The sequence below is a fragment of the Sabethes cyaneus genome, chromosome 3 (genome assembly GCF_943734655.1).
Source record: "Sabethes cyaneus chromosome 3, idSabCyanKW18_F2, whole genome shotgun sequence".
Taxonomy (NCBI): Eukaryota; Metazoa; Arthropoda; class Insecta; order Diptera; family Culicidae; genus Sabethes; species Sabethes cyaneus.
The window spans coordinates 175,945,287-175,951,848 of record NC_071355.1 but is presented as its reverse complement, the minus strand read 5'-3'; the positions used below and the strand labels follow the sequence as shown (position 1 = coordinate 175,951,848).

Genomic DNA, 6,562 nt, shown 5'->3' with positions numbered 1-6,562 from the left:
TTTTTGTTGTTTCAAAAAAGTAAGACTCCAAAAATGTTTTGCAAAAAAATTAGTAGTCAAACTTTTTATAATTGACCCTGGTAATAGTAGCTAATTTTAAAATAGGTCCTGAGTAATATCCAGTAAACTAACGACGGTTCGTGGTTTTTCGTACAAAAACATTTTTATCGTCGTTAATTTTCCCGGCATAATTAAAAACTAAAAGAGCAATTCAATCAGTTTTGTATAAATGCTAACAGCATATCGAAAAGAGAGAATTTTCAAGCACGTTTACAAAACGTGTTGCTTTTAGGACATCAACGTGGTCAAAGGAACTTGTCCGGCCAGATGACCTGTGGACTAATCGTCCAGATTTGTTTGGATGCTCTGGAGACTTTTCGTTGCTTAGCCAGGCAAACAAACATAGTTCAAATTCTTTTAGATAATTTCCGTTCTTGCGCCTCGCAAAATCAACTCTCATTTTGAGTAAAATTTTATATCTTCGAAGAGCAAAACTTCCAACTTGGAGGCTTCAAGGTCTTTCCCGAAAACTGCATTTCTATCAGACCATTTGCAGTCATATGCCACACATTTCTATTCTCGTTATTCAGAGATTTGTGTAAAAACCTGTTGATACCCTTGCCGTTGGCAGACATGGGATGATAGTCAACCGGCTTTCTGTTTAGTGCTGATGTTTTGATTGAAATGATTATTTGAAAAAAATGTCTCTTAAACTAATTACATAAAATAAAACTGAACAAAATTATCTCAAAAAACATGTCACGGTGCCTTCCAACGAACACCGGAATAACTACGGGATCAAGTGATGTATGGCTTTGATCCTTAGGAATCACAAAGTTAGAAAAGGGTTTGGAGAAGGTTTCCAAATTTGGTAGAAATTTCAATGAAGTTGTGATCATTTTAGTGGACTTTATGGTGTCAAAAATGATGTAGATCTTAAAATTGTTAAAGGTCAGTGAGCCCTTTTGAGGTAGCGGTGATATACAGCCTGGTTAATAACACATCTATGTTTCAAGAAGTAACAGAAAATATGCGTGGAAAAATCAACACATCTATAACAAGAAGGCAGAACATTTTGGCGTTTTAGAAACAACTGTGCAAACACAACGTGCTATAAAAGTTGTGCAAACCGACCGATCTTCATCAGTTTCCATTGGAAGTTTCAAAGGAAAGTTCTACAGGCAATCAAAATGAAATTCGTAATCGTTCTCGCGATGCTGTTGGCCGTAGCCTTTGCTCTACCAGCACCCAACGATGATTTCCAAGCGCAATTAAATGCCATTGGAGAGGCTATCGAGAATAACCCGGAACTTGCCAATGGATGGTTGGGTGATGCATGGAACTGGGTTAAGAACAACAAGGATGCACTCGGCCAAATTGCTGGCGGTATCCTGAGCATGTAAGTATCGAGTAATTGACAGCAAAACGTCTGAGGTTGAAATAAATGAAATAATTTTCTATTGTTTTTGTCATAATAGCGGTTAAATGGAACTGACACATTTGCTACTTGGACGAGATGATATCCACACGTCGAATGGAATTGGAACGTTGAATGAATGAGTATCATCCAGCGAATGTAATACATCTAGCAATTTCTTTTCCTAAATATGGTGTTATAGCTTTTGTGTATGAGAAAGAAAAACCCATTCGTATTTATTTTCCTTTTTTAATGTTTGCAATTAACTGGTTTTCAACGGTCTTTATTTTGTGTCTAATCACCAAAAAAAAAGCAAAGTAAAGCTAGTTTTAAACGTCTTTCTAAGACTTGACCCTTCTTTATCGACAGACTTCACAGCCAGCTATTAGAGTACAGGATATTTACGGGGCTAGTGCAACAATCCTACTTACTATATCTAGCAGCATCTAATTACCAAATAATAGTATTTGGTGCAAATAAGTTATTTTGTTTTAACATTTACGTCGCCGACATCAAAAATAAGGGACCCCATCTACTTGCAATTACATTTTCGGCCCTGTATTCATACAATTTTATTGGCTTTTTATGAAACCAGTCCTAAAAGAACTATATTAGATTAGTCTTCAATAAAAAAAAATAGTGACACAATTTGGTTCCATTTTCGCGCAGATATTTCGGATGGCAATGGAATTATTTTCCACGTCATACAAAGCAGCGTAACTGACTGGCTGCACATTCTGAAACATCCGGGGACTGTAGAACCGAGCTCTGAACTAATCATTTTCAATTTTTTCTATAGAAACATTACAAAACTGTAAAATTTATAACTGAGGTTCATGAAGAAGACAAACATATACCACGTCTAGAACTCGTTCGTCATTGGAAGTTTAGCTGCGTATCATTACACTGTCACATTACACGAGAAAATAGAACCCAAGTAAGATCTAGACCAACGTTGACCTTCAAGGAGGTCAGCGATTTAATTAATTTTTCGACGGAGGGGGCGGTAGAAGAAAGTATTGAAACAATAGGGATTATAGTATCAAAACAGAGGGATAAGACGTGAAAGGGAAAGAGCGGAAAATTAAATAAGGGAAGGTCATTGATGCAACGCTTAATTAATTATGTGTACCGTTCGTCTTTCCGTCTGTATCTCAGCGGATGCGTAAAGGGAAATGAGCGGAAAATTGGGCTAGATGGGGGTCATTCAAACAACCCATATTAATAGACCAACCTCGTGTTTTTTAGTCTTGACCTTGAAATGCGGTCAAGCATTTATTAATATTTATTGAAACGGTGGTTCTACAATTGATGAAGGGACGGTAGGGAAAAGTTATGAAATTTTTTTGGAATGGAAGGGAAAAAACGGAAAGGTGAGGGGGGGGGGTTATTGGTAGCTACGCTTAACAAGTAGTCGCACGCTATGTCCGAAGTTACTCATTATTTAACTTACATGCACCTCAGATTTCTCTTCACAGGATGTTAGTATTGGTCAAAAAAATTAATTTAACGAAGGTCTTAAAATATTCTACCTTGGGTTTTTGACAAAATTCAATTTTCAAGGTTATCTAGGGGTCATCCCATCACAAGTGATCATATCCGTTGTAATCCACCACGTCCGATTTAAACCAAATTTGGCATAATTGCTCATTCCAACCCCACATTCAATTTTCCAAAGTTTTGTACGGATTGATCAATCCCACTAGCAATGACGTTGCTCCATTTTTCTCAGATTTTCGAAAAAACTCATTTTTCACTGCATGTCACTGCAAGGGGGATTGATCAATCCGTACAAAACTTTGGGAAATTGAATGCGGGGTCGGAATGAGCAATTATACCAAATTTGGTTGAAATCGGAGGTGGTCGATTACAACGGATATGATCACTTGTGATGGGATGACCCCTAGATAACCTTTAAAATTGAATTTTGTCAAAAATCCAAGATAGAATATTTTAAGACCTTCATTAAATTAATTGTTGTGACTAATACTAACATCATGTGAAGAGAAATCTGAGGTGCATGAAAGTTAAATAATAACTACTTTTGGACGTAGCGTGAGTCGTTGTTAATCCTACCTTTTGTTCAATAAATGGGTGCATGGGCCGAACGAAGCTATAATCTGAAATTATAACCGCATTCAAAACCATAACACCCGCCAGGGGAGTTGCTTGGTTTCATCTTGAAAATTGCTTTGAATTTCAACGATCCTTATTGTTTGAAGGCCTTATATTGCTCACTATGCGCGCTCGCTACTCGAATACGCTAGTTTAGTGTGGTGCCCTCAAAAGCTTGTATCAAAAGCAAAGCCGTGGGTATAAACTAGAAATACTCAGAGGTGAGAGATACGCGGAAGCAGCCATCTTGGGAGCCTATCGAGCAGCGAGAATTGTCAAAAGGGAGCCAATCGAACACGCATACTGTTTGCTTAAATGTTTGAATGACAAGTATTGAAATAGTTATGAAATCTACTTAAACTATTGTCGCGCACCTTGAATATTATACTCGGACACAATGCGTATAAAACTTTTCAATGCATTTTACACTGATTAAGTTGAAAGATATATCGCTCTATTGTGCAAAATTGATGTAAACAAAACAGAAGCGGATCATGTTGAAAACAATCAAGTCACACTGCTACAGCATTTTGCTCCGCAACAAGCGCTGGCAGTTTTTGTACACTGATGCCAAATCGTTGGCTTTAGTTTCCGCGTATCTCTTACTGTGAGTATTTCTAGTATAAACTTCCCTTAGAACTTGACCCTTCTCTATCGACAGACTTCGCAGCCGGTTATTAAAGTACCGGAAAATTACAGGGCTAAAATTGCAGAGATCCTATTAACTCTGTAGCGGCACCACCCAGTCGAGATTCCAACATACGACGTCTGGGTTGTTAGATCAGCATCGTACCCAGGAGCTAACTGAGCGGGCTTGCGTCAAACTTGCGAGTTGAACGTGTACAATAAAGTTTATCTGGTTTGCACCACAAGATCTATTTTAGTGTGTTCCTGTAAACTTGCCCCCGAATCCCGACCGCTGCCTCCTTCTTGACATTAGCGACGCAGAGAGATCGAGCAAGTAACTTTTGTAGCAAAAGTGATAAATAGTGAAATCGACTGCTCGCGAATCCTGTCGCAGCTGAAGTTCCGTTCTGTGCAACGCACTCTCTGATCTATTGTTTGCTTCAGCTCAGCTTCCACCGCACAACGTTCGGATTCAAGGAACCGTTGGCCACCAGCATGCGTACCTTTATGTACAGTGGAGGATTTATTCAGCATTGGCGTGCCGTCTAATAAATTTCTGCGAAAGTTATTATTATGCAGATTTTATAATTTTATAAAGTGACATGCGAAACTTTCATTAAGACATTTAGTAAGACAAAATAATAAACAAATAAACAAATGTATTCTATAAAATATTTGCAAGAAAAGCACAAATAAAGCTTGAAAAAAGGACCGTCATGATGAATTAAATTTAAAACCCACTTCACTGACGGCAGATAAATTTAATGAAAAAGACGAAATTTACCTTCTGTACATATGACTGTTATACGTCATACATATATATTCTGTAGACACGGCAACAAAAGATTATGGGGACTTGACAAAAAGAGTAACACCAAGAATTGCACAAATTTATATTCTTTTATTGGACAAAATTTTCAAAACATCTAAAGCTGTTTGCTATTTTCTTCAACAAATCGCCATTACATCTGCTTCTTTGGTAGTTTAACCCCTGTGAAATAAATTTCAATTGTAAAGTATTAAACGGATGGAAATAATAACTTAATGAATTTTAATAATGTGTCTGGGCTTTTTAAGAGAATAGTAAAATGCGTTATTGATAAGGCAAACTTACGCAATTGCAATGACTCCCTTGGCAATACTTCCGATGGCACCTGCATTGTTGCTTACCCAACCAATAGCCTTGCTCAACCAACCATGCGCCTGCTCCGGGTCGATGTCAATGGAATTCTGGAGTTCCAGCAGTTGGGCTGTAAGATCATCGCTGGCGTAAGCGACGGCCATAAGCATGGCGAGGACCAAGATGAATTTCATTTTGAATAATTTGTGCTTGTACTACAGAGGACTGAAGTTTGCAATTGATGGATTTTAGAAATGATTTTCCATTATATAGCAATTTTGACCACGCTTTTTCTAGAAATATTTACACACGAATGGAGCTTACATACGTATGTTCATGTTTACTTTTTTGAAAAAAAATACACCATTTGTACATTTTCATTAGTGAACTATTTGCACATGTGGTTCAGATTGCTGAAAGTGCTGCGATTTTAATATTGCGCAGCTGACGTTATTACTGGAATTTAATCCAATGAAAATTTGATATTGCCTGTTTCTTTGGTAACAAAACGCGCTGCTCACTTTTTTGAAAGCTTGAAATCGTCGCAGAAAGAATCTGCTTGGCTATATGTAAGTTATAAGTGTAAATTATGTTTGTCTAACACGTAAGCTATTGATTTACTTGACAAAATAAACGATGTTTGCCTCCGCGACGGTTATAATTCATCGCGTACGAAAGGGTGGGAAATTGACAATACCAAGCAATTTATTATTATATATTATTTTGTTTTTAGCCCCGGAAATTTAACATTTACCAATTGTTATTAGCACTGGTTAACATTGCAGATCAACAAACAAAAAGAAAAAATCGGGATTGCTATTTTTCTAAAAATAGGAAACCTAACTGAAATGTTCTAAGTTTGCAGTAAATCATCTTATCTAAAAATTCGCAGCTCATTAAGTAATCGGCGAGGAATCTAAATTTCTCAATGATTTTGTAGGTATTCTTTTTTTTTATTTCTGAATAAAAGAATTCTAGAAGTTTTCGGAAGTTCTAAATGAATGTACCTTGCATTTTTCTTCAGAATTATCATGTTAATAGTATTAATCAAAATTTCACTATGGGAGTGTTGTTGGTCGTGTGAAATCACCGGAAAATTAGGACTGATTTAAAAACCGACATTTTCCCCGATTTTGGTTCTTCAGGTGTGTTTTTCTTGAGTAAATATAGATCAAAATTATCCAATATAGTTTTGCCATGAAATATTGTTTGTTTTAAGGGGTTCTATACAGTTGGTAGGCTTTAAAAAGTCTATTTTTCTGGAATTTTTCTAGAGAAGATCC

General features: G+C 36.8%; 1 long non-coding RNA gene across 1 annotated transcript; it reads left to right on the top strand.

The window, feature by feature from the left end:
• Nucleotides 1–1,209: 1,209 nt before the first annotated feature.
• On the top strand, nt 1,210–1,606 carry LOC128744223 (uncharacterized). Its single transcript, XR_008412369.1, has 2 exons — nt 1,210–1,399; nt 1,479–1,606. It is a non-coding gene; the product is annotated as an uncharacterized LOC128744223 (long non-coding RNA).
• The last annotated feature ends 4,956 nt before the right edge of the window (nt 1,607–6,562 follow it).